At 40.2% G+C, this 15768-nt stretch overlaps 1 pseudogene; it reads right to left on the bottom strand.

Moving 5' to 3' along the window:
- LOC127205742 (cytosolic beta-glucosidase-like) overlaps positions 1-15768 on the bottom strand; it is a 220130-nt pseudogene that overhangs the window by 58526 nt on the left and 145836 nt on the right.

Genomic DNA, 15768 nt, shown 5'->3' with positions numbered 1-15768 from the left:
CACTTCTCCCCTTCCACCATGTTGGTCCAAGAGTTTCAACTCAGGTTTGTAGGCTTGGCCGCAAGTACTTTTGCCAACTAGGCCATCCCACAGACCCGATAATGTTATTTTCTTATTATTTGTTTTAATTTTGAGATTAAGATATAAACCGCGCCCCCTCCCATTGCTTCCCTCTTACCCCTCCCATATATTGTCATTTGCTCTGTTTCAAGTTCATGGCATTCTTTTTCCATTAATGGTTGAAGCTATATCCACATTCCTAAATACATAAGTACAACAGTCTGTATAATGTTACTCATATGTATGTTTTTAGGGCTGACCATTTGGGATCAGATAATCAATTGATGTGCTCGTCTCAGGAGAACTATTTCTACTCTCAGTATTCATTAGTTGACTGTGGTTCTTTGTGAAGGTCTAAAGACTGGTGATCTTTCTCTTGTCCACCTTTGGCATGTCTGTTGTTGTTATCTTTGTTCGGCTCATGATTATGCAGTCATGTAGGTATGACTTTAAATAGCAAGGAAAATAACCTGTGCAAAGAATATTTTAACGATGCACATTTTGTAACAATAATTAACACTGGTTAAGGACCTCCAATGTACCTGGCAATGGCTTGCAGAGGTTTATGCTGTATATTATCAGATAGAATCTTTGGAATAGCTCTGCCTCTGGAGCCATCATCCCCGTACGTACCCATGAACAAAGCAGGGACCTCCATGTTAAGCTACTTGTCAAAGGCCCCACACTGAGGCTTTGCAGAGCCTAATTTTGTCAAGTTTGGGGTACAGCTTTACTCTGGCCAGCATCTATGTGAAATAAACTATGGCCTATTTAAAGATGCTGGACTAGAATTAAACAATAAAATGATAATTAATGTTCTCTCCCTTTCCCCTCTCCATCTCCTCTTTTCCTCTTTCTCTCTCTCTCTCTCTCTCTCTTTTTTTTTTTTTTTTTCTCCTTGCCCAAAATGAGCCAGAAACATTAGCTTACATTTAGTGCTCTATAAATAACTGGGATTTCACCTGGGGAGCCCTGTAAACCCTGCAGACAGATATCACCGATCCTTCTACAGTGTCATTATGTGCCTGTCCATATGCACGATGTTGGGGGAGGGGGTGTTGACAGGAATCACAAGGCCAGCATCCATCTGACACCCTGGGTTTTTAGTGGGCTCTCACCTGCAGTGGGCTCTCACCTGCAGGGCTCCTACAAATGTCTTCCTTGAACTGCTATTATTTTGAATAGCTCACAAGATGCTTCTTACTAGGATAGTTCTTGCCAGCCAGGACAAGGAGTCGCAGAGAATCCATGAGTGGTGAAAGGCCAGATTTGTGGGTCTGAGATTTTCCCAACATTGCAGAGCCAGTTGAACCTTTCAGAGACATGAAGAACTGCTGCACAGGACCTAGGTAAACCCTGAACTGTAGGCTTAAGGCGCGAGCTTTGTGCTGGGGGACAAAATTTTCTGTGTTTCACAGATCTTAGATAATACAAAAATAATGATAATAATAACACCTTCTTCCCTGTCACAGGAAAAGTTGCTTAGTAGCTTTTTGGTGTGAACAAATAACTTGGATTCCTTGCATGTCAGTTTCCTCATCTGTAAGAAGGGCGTAATTACACAAATCATTATTTGGGATTAAAGTGACATGCTAGTGTCAATAAAGCTCTTTTTGTTCTAATCAAAATTGAGTTATGAAGAAAGTGCTTAGTGACAATTTTTACAGAAGTAAAATTAAAGTCTCTTAAGAAAGTGAATGCAACCAAGTTTCATGAAAAACTAGAATAAAAGACTCGGCACCATGGGAGAGTTCTCCTGGCTCCTTGGCTCCACTTCCCTGTCCACACAGGCTCTCCTTCCTCCCTGTTTTCTAAGGTTATAAGGTAGAGTGAATGCTCTAATGGCCCACAAAGTTGCTTCCCTCCTCCATTCAGTCTAAGAAACTGATCATTCAAGTTCAAACTCCAGTGAGAAGGCTGGGATTGGCTCAATTCACATCATGTGACTCCATCTAAAACAACCCATTATTTGTTGACAGGTACAGTACTCTCTCCTCTTTTCCAAGTTGACCTTGTGCTACACGTACAAAAGGGGACTATAACCAACTCAGAGAAGAAAGGATACTTGTTACAAAAAAAAAATTCCATACCAAACAATTTAGTAACATCTAGTACAGAAACATAATAAAAATATTACACTGATATCCATCTTGAAATAAATATATTCATGTTTGGATGTTTGTATAGAATAAATATATATTAATATAGATAGCATGTCAATATATAAATTTCTGGACATTTTAAGGGCTCATATCTTTTTTTAAACTCAAAGAAAGATGGTATTAGGGACGTGGCATGGTGATACATACATATGCAGGCAGGAATATCAGGAGCTCAGGGCCAGCTTTGCCTAGCAGTGACATTAAAGCCAACCTGGGATACATGAGACCTTGTCTCATAAAGACAACAAATCAGAATGCAAAAACATTATATTAGCCATAATGAAAATACGTAGCATATTGTAAGATGAATGAGATAACACACACCAAAAATAAACAATGTTTTAAATATATAATACAATCACTATTCAACATACCATGAAGTGTCTCAGTAAACCCACTGTTAAATTTAAAATCTATGTGGCACCCTTAATTTATTTGTTATCAGCTGTGCAACACTGAGCCGGTGACAATGTTCTAAAAAAAAATATTCCAAGAAAATCTGAATTTCAGAAGACAAGGTGTCGGACTAATTAATTAGTTATGTGTGCCACGGTCTTGATTGTTTTGCCTTGTGACAGAGGCTCATTGAAGGACATGGTTCTCAGTTGCCGCCTGGTATCATCACAGAACATGGTACCATGATGTACCATCCCAGGCAACTATCAAAACAACATTACAGATTCCCTGACTACTGAGTGAACATCATTCTCTCCATCTTAAGTTGTGGTGGCATCATTTGGGTATATCCCATTCATTTTCCATACAAAAAACACACTAGAAAGGCAACATGCTGCAGAAAAGGAGTTTGCTTGTCAGCCCGGTTTCCTGCTCCTGTCCCTTAGCAACCCAAATTAACCCACAATTTCTGCCTTCACATTCCATTACAATCCACATCTCTAAATGACTACACTTATAGGTAGGTCTATCGCTGACCTTTTAGCATGAGAAATCTCAGGGATAGCATCAATCACTAAAACCATTTCAAAGGCCAACAAAGATGCATTTCTATAATTGGTAATAAGCAGAATACCAAATTGAAAGTGAAAAAATGTTAATTCCTTTTTTAAACCTTTTTTTCTTTTTAATTAATTAATTTATTTATTCACTTTACATTCTGGTCATATCCCCTTCGCTCCTCTCCTCCTAGTCCCATCGTCCCTTTCCCATGGTGCCTCCCCTATTCCTCAGAAAAGGGGAGCCCCGCCCACCCACCTACCCCAGCTTATCAATTCACATGAGGACTAAGTTCGTCCTTTTCCCCTTATGGCCTGGCATGGCAGTCCTGTCAGGAAGAAGTGATAGAAAAGCAGGCAACGGAGACCATGTCAGAAACAGGCCCTGCTCTCCTTGCTAGTGGACCAACATGAAACCTGAGCTGCCCATCGGTTACATCTATGTAAACGACCTAGATACAGTCCATGCATGGTCCTTGGTTGGTGCTTCAGAGTCTACAGGACCCTCTGGGACCTGGTTAGTTGTCTTTGTTGGTCTCCTTCTGAATCTTTTTATCCTTTTTTGTCCTTTTATCCTTTGCCCCACTTTTCTGTGCTTTGTCCAATGTGTGGTTATGAGTCTCAGCATCTGTTTCAAAGCATTGCTGGGTGGAGCGTCTCAGAGGATAACTCTGATAGGCTCCTGTTTTCAAGCATAGCAGAGTATCATTGGTAGTGTCAGGGGTTGGCTCTCTCCCATGGTGTGGGTCTTGGGTTGGGCCAGGCATTGGTTGGACATTCCCTTAATCTCTGCTTTATCTCTTCTATTTTTATCCCTGCATGTCTTGTAGGCAGGGTAAGTTTTGATCAAAGTTTTTGTGGATGGGTTGGTGTTCTCTTCCCTCTACTAGGAGTGTTGTCTAGTCCCTCTCCTATCCTCCCAGAGGCCTACTATATATATAAAAACATAAAAATAAAAAGATTAATTCCTATTTTGTCCCTTTTTCCAAGCACGCATAAACTGATGTTAAACAAATCATTTAGGCCTGTGAGGGATAAACTTCATTGTTGGCTTCGCTTCCTTAGATTCATCGAAACAACTGACGCACACCTTTGGCGGTGCCTATAAGGGAATTATCCAAGGGTTCATGAGAAGACCCAACTTTAATGAGGGAGGGGGAACCACCCCATAGGCCGGAGTGGAGTAATATCCGGGAAGAAAGTAGAAAGTCAGAGGGCACCAGAGGGCATCATCATCCTCTTTCTCTAATTCTGGTTGGCCATGGAGCCGACCATTCTCCTCAACAGCACAGGCCTGTTGTCTTGACGTCTGGCTCAAGAACATGAGATCAAACAAGCATGTGTTGTAGCCTGTGAACTCCTAAGCTAAACTGTGATTTAAAATACACGCTCCCTTTTCAGAGTTCTTATTTCGATGTTTTGTCACAGCAACATGAAAGTAACTAGTAAAGTACCAACAAATCTGCTTGAAAGCCTACCTCTCCTACAGGATGAAACCTCAGAACTTTAACAGGTTAACAATATGCCAGACTCATTTGTAGAGAGGAGTACAGAGGAATCTCAGAGAAACAGAGATTTCCCTCTAATTTCAGAAGTGAATTCTCACTCCAAAAAATAACACATTTTGAATGACATTTTTCAAAACAATCTTTTGCTCTGGGTAGATTGTAGGAATCTGATTGTTGTCTACCAAGAAGCTCTAGGCCTCAGTGAGGGATCACTCAATAAATTAGGAATCTGATTGTTGTCTACCAAGAAGCTCTAGGCCTCTGTGAGGGATCACTCAATAAATGTCAGGTTTTAGAAATATACCCCTTGATATCACATTGTAGGATTCTTTTCAGGTGTTTCCTGAGCACCGTTGTAAAGACTAACTCCCGGACTTTTCAATAGAATCATAATAAGTAAATATGGCTGTTAAAATTGAAAAAAGGAAATTGCAGTCTCACTTTGTGTTAGATTGTCCATCTGTGACTCCTTTATAGGAAGAAGAAATAAAACTGAGGCAGTGACAATGTTCTAAACAACGTTATTTTAAGAAACTCTGAAGGAGGCAAGACAAGGTGGCAGATTACTTAATAATGCATGTTATTAATTCATAATTATGACTCATCATTTATTATCAAATATTAAAGTATTGTCTTGGAAGACTTGGCATCATCATCACTAGAAGGCAGTTCACATATCTCTGTTTCTAACCTGGCTTCTTAATCGTAGCTCAAATGCTACACTGAGAACCTTGTAAATCCTGTCAACTCATTTTTGATAGTTAGAATATCAAAATATGCAAATGAGTATGCTATGCCTGAGCAGTGTTGACGTTTTATGACATTTAATGATTTTTCCCACCATTCTATTCTTGTTACCTTCACTTATAATTCGGGAAATGCTGAAGACAGTTGCTTTTTCGTTATTCAGTTTCATCAGAGTAGAAGCTGGGCCTAATCCTCAGCTTCCTCTCTTCTAAATACCTGTTCTCCCCTCTCCTAATTACACGGCTTTACACTAATTTACATGAATTTCAGCTTTCAAAAATCAATGGCCTTTGTGGAATGCAAATAAGCACATGGGAAAATTATATTAAGTTTGCACAATTGATCTTTCATCATTTCAAATGGTACCTTTGAATAGTTCCTGAAATGTCTGCCTGAAATACTCCCAATGCTGAGTGTCATCAAGAGATGGGGGTCACACTGGGGAAATCCATTCTCAGTGATGTAAATTACAGGGTTATTATATGTATCCTAGGACAAGAGAACAGAAGTTTCATTCCAAACAGATGTTTAAAAAAAAAAAAAGATAGCTCATAAAATCAGGTACATTACCCTCTATCTTCTGGAAGCTACAACCCCAAAACTAGTTTTCATCAAATTGCACTGACCCTATTAACTTAATTTTCCACACACTGACCTTTTATGACTAACAATGGAAAAGCAAAACTGTGAAAATGTCCATGAAGACAGTCAAATGACTCTTAACATAATGAGAAGACAGAAATATCTTTCTTTCCATCAGCATCTGCTGATTGTCACTGCTCCTTAACCCCTTGGTCCCGTGTGCGGGTACATTTTCTATCTGCCACAGGAGGAGTCCAGAAAACTGGTATCTTGCTATTGTAATTTGAGCTACCAGCATAGGGGAGAGGCAGAAAACATTTAGCTCCCTTTCAATTAAATGCCTTTTCTACCTACAGCAGTGACACCAGCTTGAAAAAATATGCCCAAATTGCTCATAAGGCCACAACAGATCTTAACAACAAATTTTGTTTAAAAGCCAGCTAGTTAACTTCAACTAACGCAAGGCTTAGTCTTTTCTTCCAAGTCAACAACTGGGCAAACTAAGACCTAAACTCATCCCTTTTTGTTTCCATATACATGAGTAAATATGACTGCCCTGTGTCCTTTTGTATTTGTGTACATATAGGCACAAACAAATCATTCATTTACCTTAATATATTTCCATAGTTTAGATATTCCCCATGGCACCACATACATCCAACCTATATTTTTCCAGGATGGACTGGGGAAAAAATTGAATCTCCACAACCTGAAGGAAGCCAAGTTCTCCCTTCTTATTCCCCTGGTGCCTGACTAAGCGGGTTGTATAATATTGAACAAAAACGAAATCAGCAGTGCCTTTGATCATTTCATTTTCTTCTCTTCTTCTGTGAATCCTGGAAGCCGTGATGATGAATAGCCTTGCTTTTACTCACAGAAGCAACCTGGGATTTGACAACTTCAGGATAATCACCATCAACATATATGGGCTCAGCAAAGAAATCAAACTGGAAATTGATGGCCCTCTTAGAAGCTTCCTGGTCAAGCTCTGAATTGGGACCTGCTAGTTCTAACCAACAAAAAAATAATGATAGGGACACATGACCCTTCGGTTCTTTTTTGGAATAAAGAATCATAGCTATGCCAAGATCTGGTGTGAGCCTTAATCAAATTATGAGCCACGTGGTAGGCCCCAGTCACAAAACGAGGCACACCAGGAGCAAAGATACGCATGTCATGGGCCAAAAGAGCAAGAATATCTGGCTCATTAATGGTGCAGCACTGCTTCACTCAGTCTCCAAAGGTCCTGAAGCAAAACCGAGCATATTTGTCAAAGGCTTCGCCAATTGCTTTGGACAACCAACCTCCTAGATTGTCTAAAGCCTGAAGCAAATCAATGTGCTAGATGACCACTGTGGGCATCATCCCATTCCTTATCAAGTCATCTATGGTCTTGTTGTAGTAGTCGATTTATGGGAAAATAAAATGTAAAAAACCAAAAAGTTATTTTTAGTATATTGTCAACACACTTTATGAGACTGTTATGCGGATGAGTCTTATTCAAATTAAGGTGTGTGATGTATCCAAGTTGATCAATGAAAGGTTGGGAAGATGCATGGAAAACAGCAGAGAAGACAGGGTAATCAGAAAGTGATGTGGGGGAGGAGGTCCCCCTCGATCATAGACCTAGGGGAGGGGAATAGGGTGAAAGAGGGAGGGAGGGAGGAATGGGAGGATACAAGTGATGGGATAACAATTTAGTTGTAATCTGAATAAATTAATTAAATAAAAATAAAAAATAATAATTCAAAATGTTAAAACTGGTAGCTTCAAACAGCTTACAGTTAAGGAAGCTGTGCTGAATGGTTTAGTGGCCACTGAGGTGTGGATGTGGTTTTATGTCAGAGAGATCATAGGCAAATGTGGCAATGTTGGCTATGATGTTTGAAGACCAATTTTTAACATGTGATTGTGAGTTCTTATTTGAGTGTTCTTGGACTATGGGTAATGAGACTGCTATCTGAATAAAGTACTAGCTGTGAAAAAAAAGAAAGAAAGAAAGAAAGTGATGGTGAGTTGCATGGCAGGACAAGAAGATAACTGCTCTAAACAGATACATTTGAGGAAGTTGTGCCACCTAACATTATGTTATTTTGGTATTTATTGAAATCAACTCCATAGGAATGCAAGCTCTATGTGAGATGAATGTGCAATTTGCCTCTTAATTTCCAAACCCTGGAACCCTAGCAGAAGTTCAGTAAATAATAGCGATCTATTCAATTAATGGATCTCAGTAGTATTAGAAACTACATAAAGCAAGTCAAATGACTGCCTTGGTTCTTTGGCCAGCCTAATCATCTTACAAGTATAGGCAAAGAAACCTACTGAGTGTACAAAAAGTTTAGCATCAAAAAACAAGTATGGTAGGACACACCCATGGTCCCAAATACTTGGAACTATTTGATCTAAGTACATTGAGGTCAGTCTCAGGAACAGGGTGATAGCCTTTTTCAATAATCTAAAAAGATCTACATGTATCCCAGAAAGTGGATAAAAGATACAACAGCCAGGAAGATACTGGCACTAGTCTCATACAGTGACTCTTATCTTGAAAGTGACCCTTTGGAGAGGGTGATGCTAGTACTGTGCCTGGCTCTAGGTTTAAAAGAAGGAAAGGGACTAGGGCTTAGAGAAGAAAAGCTGTCCTGGGTTAAGAGGTTTCTAGAGAAATGGTGTAAAATCATATGTATAATTGCATTGAAGGCACACCGACAAGGAAGTTCCTTTTCATTTCTAACTCAGTGACTATAGAAATAGACTTCTGCTGTTCGGTCATCTCCTTGTTCATCGCTTAAGCATATATTAGTAGAAAAGCAATCATATGCTGGTCATAGACACTTAGGAAGGTAAGCATGACCCTCTTCCTCAGGAAACTTACTAAGAACTCTACAGATAATACAGATATACTAACAAACAGGTGGAGATAGTACAGATAATGTTTAGCATTTTATTTTTAAATAAGTTAAATCATATCCACCTTAACCTTAGGGCATCTGCAAGCATGCTCTAAAAGCAATATACCATAATGGATTTAATACTGAACTATTGTACCAGCCTATATAAAGTCCATGGACACTCTGTCACCTACTTGTTCCATGATCTTGGGTTACCAGATCCTCCTGAGTTATTTTTACTCACCTATAACACTAGAAATCTACTTCAGCAAATTATTGTGTGTGGGTTTAATTAGCTGATATACTGAACATCATAATAACATTTCTTAACACATAAATAAGCACTCAGTGCAGGTAATATGTCATTCTACTAATCAATTTCATTGTTATTGTTAGATAAATTCAAATGATCATCATAAAGCAATGGAAACAAAATGTTCCCTAAAGAGAAAAAGAAACAAATGTCCAGAACAACCAAGGAGATACAGACATGAAAACCATCCAAAGATGAAAACAGGCAATTTACTGAGTTTGCTATAGGAAGGAAGTCAACCACCATCATTCAATTTGGCATGTCCTCAAGGACACTCAGGAGACAGGGGGGGAAGCGGAAGGCTTCAGGCACACTCTAACCGGAGTTGCTGGTGCAGGCAGCTGGAAGGCGGCTGAGTACAAGTGAGTGTCTTGTGTGGTTGGTTTAAGGAGCAGATTTTGTTTTCTCTGATTGGCTTGAGTTAGGTGCAGTCAGAGGGTGGATGTTGTTAGCTAACCTTGACTATTCTGGGCAGGCAGCTACAGAGGTTGTGGTTTAGCTGTCTGGGTTTCTCATGTGGGCCCGAGTTTTATTATCATATGCTGTCTGGCCAGTGTTTATATAGACACTGTCTTAAAAGAGGCGCTCCTTCTGGGAACTGAGATTTCAGTGTATAGAGGGTTCATACCTCATCGGAAGAAAGGAGAATGGGGAGAAGAAAGCAGAGCATGTAGAAACCACATTGTGCACCATAGTGTTGCTGAACTGTCTGAGTATTTTTAACCATGGCTCACTTATTTTAGAAGAGGAAAATAACATGAGTCATGTATAAGACCTCCATGTCTTGGCAACACATTCGTTTATAACTGGAGTAGAATAATTCCTTCTATTCCCAAAGACGCCCTGAATTAAGTTAGTATATCCCTTACAGAGCCCAGGTTGACTGCAAATGCAATTGATGTAAAGACCTTGACATGAGAAGGTTTCTCTAGACTTTTCAAATGGACTCAATATAAGCCATAAGTCCTTAGAGGCAAAAGAGTATGGCAGGAGAAAAAAATAATCAGAATATGTAAGAACAAATAAGAAGTGGAGACTGAGGTAGATTGAGAGAGACTAGTTTGCTACCACTGGCATTGAAGATGAAGAAGAACAGGCCCAAGCTAAAAAAAAAAAAAAAAAATCAAGTGAAAGTTGCCCTCAGAAGGTAGCTAGCAAGAACATGAGAACCTTGGTGCCACGTGTCAGCAACACACATGAACCAAGACACAGACTGCCTCATATGCTTTAGAAAGAAACATGACGCCGAAGATACCTTGATCCCAGTTGCCAGAGGTCTGAGGTCATTGCTGTGTGTTGGTTTAAGCAGTTGAGCAAGTGCTGGTTGATTTGGGTAAAGCTTTCCTTTTCTTTCTCAATAAAAATGTGTTCCAACCCCATCTCTGGTCCACTATAAATGCCCATTTCCCAGTTTATAACTGGGATATCTAAGGTGATAGACTACACCAATCTTAGTATTGGTAAGTTTCAAGCTCCTTCTAGTGAACTTTTTTCATTGGGTTGCCTTGCAAATGAGCTTCTTTCATTGAATCCATACTATATATATACTAGATGGCAAGCACTTTTGCTTAATTTTAGCACTAAGCACTTTTATTCCTATTACACAATGATATTTGGTATCAAGAGAGCTGGGGTATTATCAAATGGAATAGACATTATTTAGTCCCACACCGTGTCTGAGTTTTTCCCACTTCAACATATCATCTCTCCCCTTTACAAATGTTCCTGAACTAGGAAAATGTGACTTTTCATTAGCCTCAACTTCTACCTACTCAGACCTGGTCATAATATCAGATCGTTTTTATTATCCTTTTATGAGGAATCTTTAATGGTATCCAATCAATTTTAATTCAAGCCACATGATAATCATGAGTTGGCATTAAACACATTTTATGTGTTTAGGAATTCATGCTCTGTTACATAATTTAGATGTAATATCCCAGAATGGAGTACCTTTCTTACTTCAGCTTTATACAGTTTACTTGATGATATAATGAGACTTTTACAACTTTTCTGCGAAGTGTGTGTGTGTGTGTGTGTGTGTGTGTGTGTGTGTGTGTGTGTGTAGGCAAGGATCGAAACTCAAGTTTTGTGAACACTAGGCAAGCACTCTACCACTGTGCTGTATCCCCAATTGATCCTAAGGGCAGAGCACTATATTCAGACAAAACAGTCAAAGGAACTTGGATGAATCACTTGACCTCTGCATGCCTACAGTCCTCATTTGTGAAAGAGAGATGCTAACAGTGCCACCTCGCGGCTATTATAAGAATTGGATAAGATCATACTATTGAAAGTCTTCGGTCTTATCAATAAGACTGGTAAAGTTCTGTGACAACTAACCTTCCATGTGCTCAAGTGACTGCCTTTTATCAACCTGAGGGTCCTGAAACTGAAAGGTCATTTGGACTCTGTTATGTTTCAGATTTTTAGGATAATGTTGTCTCTTTGAAGAAGTAAAACTTCTACAAGTTTCTCTCCTAGTCAATAACACATTTCTATTTTAATGATTTATTTCTTTCTGTTTTATGTGCATTGGTGTTTTGCCTACATGTGTGTCTGTATGAAGATGTCAGGTTCCATGGAACTGGAGTTACAAACAGTTCTGAATTGCCATGGGGATGCTAGGAATTGACCAGTTCCTTTAGAAGAACAGCTAGTGCTCTTAAGCACCAAACCATCTCTCCAGGCCCCACATTTCTGTTTTAATTAAGCCCATTTCTGTTTATTTCATTTTTGAAAACTTGGAGAAATTTTGAAATGTAGAAAAATAAACCTTCTCAGGCTAACTCATATACAAAGGTCGTATGGGACAGTTGGGTGGTAGGGCTAGTATGGTAAAGCAGGCATTGCTTGAAATACAAAAATAATATCAGATACCTAGTGACAAAAAATAACTGCAATGGGAACTCGCATGCTTTGTCTCACAGGAGAGGCTCACATACTACCTTATCTTAATATACCTAGTCCTTTCCTCCATTTCGGAACCAGTTGGCTCTACATGACCCATTTACCTCTGCCGTGGTCTTGCAAAGGCATCTGCCCACAGTACCTCAGATCCCTGCACAATCTACCAGCAGAATCAGTCCTCTCATTTGATCAAATCCAGACTTCCTTAGGAGAGATAACCAACTGGGCAAGGCAATCTAATTCAACAAGGACACAGAAATTATTCACAACAGGGGATGGATGGGCTTTTTTCTTTGTCCTATCAGCAGTGAAGAGGGTTACACAGAACAGAGAAATAGGAAAGCTCTGCTATAAGAGAAGACAGATGACAAGAACTTTCCGAAAGCATGCTTCCAGAAACACAGAAAGGGGGGATGAGAGGGAAAGGAGAAGAAAAGAAGGGATGGACGGGAAGGGAGGGAGGAAGGAAAAAGAAAGAGAAAGAGGAAGGGCTGAAGAAGGGAGAGGGCTGAGAAGTAGGCAGGCCAACCAACTATAAAATTATAACAGAATTTGCTTTGGTCACATGTCCAAGCTCTGTCAGATTCGTGCTAACTCTCCTTGATTCACACCTCTAGACTCATAACCCCAGTTTATTGAGTGGTCCAAGAACTGTTTTAGTTCTCTGCTCCTGCTGTAACAAATGACACACACACACATTGTCCTACAGCTCTGGAGGCCAGAAATCCAAATAGTTTTTAAAGAGGGTTAGGTCAAGACGGCAACAGAGTTGCCTTCCTCTAGCAAGCGCTCATGTACTGTCCACTTCCCTGTTTGTCTGGGTGGTAGGGGTCCTCTGCGTGTCTTCACTGCTGGCTCTTTTTTCGTCTTCACCTCACCTGTCCTCTCCAATCTGTTTCAATCCTTATGTGCTGTCTGACTGCAGTCACCCATCCTCCCTCCGTCACTAAGCCACGTGATCACAATACACCCCCACACAGCGCATCCAAGATAATCTCATCTCCGTATCCTTAATGACACCTGTAAAGTTTCTCTTGCCATTTAAAGTAATGTCTTTACAATGTCTAAAATTCAAGACAAGAGCATGTTTGCATGGAAGGAGACGTTACCCAGTCTGCAGTTAGGCTGAACATGAAATGCAAGACAAGTGTGAGTTAGTTAGCTTACGTGTCTCATTCTTACCAGGTACTCTTATACTTGAAGTCTCAAAGTGAACAAGAATTTCTACATGTATATTCATATTTTCTCTCTTTCTTTCCAAAACTTGTGTCTCCTACTAATCCCATAAAACCTACATTTGTGGCAGATATGAAAATGCACTTAGACAGCTAAAAAAAAAAAAAAAAATACAGAGCTATGTGATTTCAGTCGCCAGCTCATTCTTTTCTTGTTAAACCTTGAAAATTTGACATTTGAAAAAGAAAAGGCGTGCCACAATCTTATGTTATAAAATATTCTGCCAGTTTGAGAACATAGAATTGCACAAGGTTCCGAATGCCCCATAATCAACTTTGGGATGGGTAGTGAAGCATACACACACAGAGGGGAGAGGAGTAGCAGAGACAAAGAGTAGAGACACAAAGTTAGACACAGAAACAGAGACCCAGGGGTTCTGCTCAAAGTATGGCACCAACCAAGGACAATACGTTCAGTAAACATTGAACCCCTACCCAGATCTAGCCAATGGACAGGACATTCTCCACAGTTGAGTGGAGAGCAGGCACTGACTTTCATAGGAACTCTGGTGCCCCATATTCGACCACATGCCCTTGATGGGAAGGCCTGGGGGCACTCAGAGGAAGCATAACGGGCTATCAACAAGAGACTTGATACCCTATGATCCTATAGAGGGGGAAGTGGTCCCCCACAGTCACAGACATAGGGGAGGGGAATAGGATGAAAGCAGGGAGGGAGGAATGGGACAAAACAAGGGGTGGGATAACATTTGAGATGTACTACGAATAAATTAATAAAAAGAGTAATAAATAAATAAGTAAATAAATAAATAAACAGAGTGTGTTCCTGCACTGAATAAAGATAGTAAGAGGTTCTTTTGTTTTGTGTTAATTTGTTACATTTTCTTTGAGAAAAATGGTTAAACAAGATGGTGAGAGGCACACAATGGCCTTTCTTAGCTTAAACCATTTCAATCTCTTCAACACCTCCCATAAGCACCTCCCATTTCCTTTTGTTCAAGAGAAAGTCTGTACTGTTAGTCAGCTATGTCTGAGGCTAAACCAAAAAGCGCTCCGTGTGGTGGCCAGGTCATCGCCATGTGCGCTTCGCACGTCTGTCCTCACTACCCCCAGATCACTTCACTGACTCCAGCAACCTTTGTGCCTCTGCCTCCATGCTGCAGTGTCTCTGCCTCTGTGCTCTTGGATCCCTTGCTCACACTGTGTCCACAAACTTCTGTATGTGTTAAGCTGATTCTCAACATGTGGCACAGTGCTATAGCTCCACAGTCCTTTAGCTAAAAACTTTGGTAAAGGGCAGGAGAAACTAGGGAGATTGCTCCATCTATACAGTGATTGTCTTGTAAGCTGGAGGACCTGAGTCCAGTCCCCAGAAGTCATATTTTTTAAAGTGGAGCATACTGAAGTAGGCTTGTATTATGAGAGCTAATGGGACAGAGACAAAAAATTCCTGTAGTTCACTGGCTAGCCCAGCCAGTCTGGATTACTTGGCAAGTTCTGGGCCAAAAGGAAACCCTGTTTAAAAATAAGGGAGAATGAGCTTGAGGAAAGACATGCAAAGGCTCCCTTCTGGGTTCTACAAGCATTCACATACATGTGTATGTGTGCATGTGTGTGCACCCGCATTTGCGCTCTCTCTCTCTCTCTCTCTCTCTCTCTCTCTCTCTCTCTCTCTCTCTCTCTCTCTCACACACACACACACACACACACACACACACACACACACACACAGGTGCCTCTGCACAACACAGAGTAAGTAAAGAAGTCTGGATAGAGAGTATCTTCAGAATGTGGTCATTTTAGAAAGGAAAGGCAGAGCGTGTGTCATATAATACCTAACACCCACAGTGGGTCTGGGTCAGTTTTATCTGTAGCAAAATACACAAATAGCCTCATAAAATATGAGAAGCCAAGATGATGAGGGGCATTTCATACACACACATTCACTTGTGCTTACGATGCAAGTTTAGCTGCAAAGCCCTTAGTAGGAGATCTCAGGATTCCAGAGCTCCAAAGAGGGGATACTGGAGCAGTCTTACAAGCCTATGGTGGTTGCATTTCTTAATGTTACTACCACTTTGTTCTTCACCATCCAAATGGAAGCTCACCAAAGAGTCCACAGAAACTTCAATGGAAAAAGTCTTGGTAGCATGGAACATCTATTTCATTGATAGGCAAAAATCATTCCAGACTTCAAGTGGTTTTGCATGGCTTTTGATGCACTTAATACTGAGCGCTAGGATTTTTATATCAGATCTAGGTTGAACTCAGTCATAAGTAAATTTATGTTAGGGATGCCTCTCACTCATAGACATACTAGGAACAAGAAATTGCAAGAGCGAGTACCACATTTGGCACAATGACTGACACGTACTACACACTCAGTAAAAAAGATCATCCCTGTACTTGGTGGGTTTTATGATTATAGACCTAAATAAATTAA

This window comes from Acomys russatus, chromosome 22 (genome assembly GCF_903995435.1).
Source record: "Acomys russatus chromosome 22, mAcoRus1.1, whole genome shotgun sequence".
Taxonomy (NCBI): domain Eukaryota; kingdom Metazoa; phylum Chordata; class Mammalia; order Rodentia; family Muridae; genus Acomys; species Acomys russatus.
The sequence above is the reverse complement of the archived record's forward strand: the minus strand, read 5'-3'. Positions and strand labels throughout refer to the sequence as shown.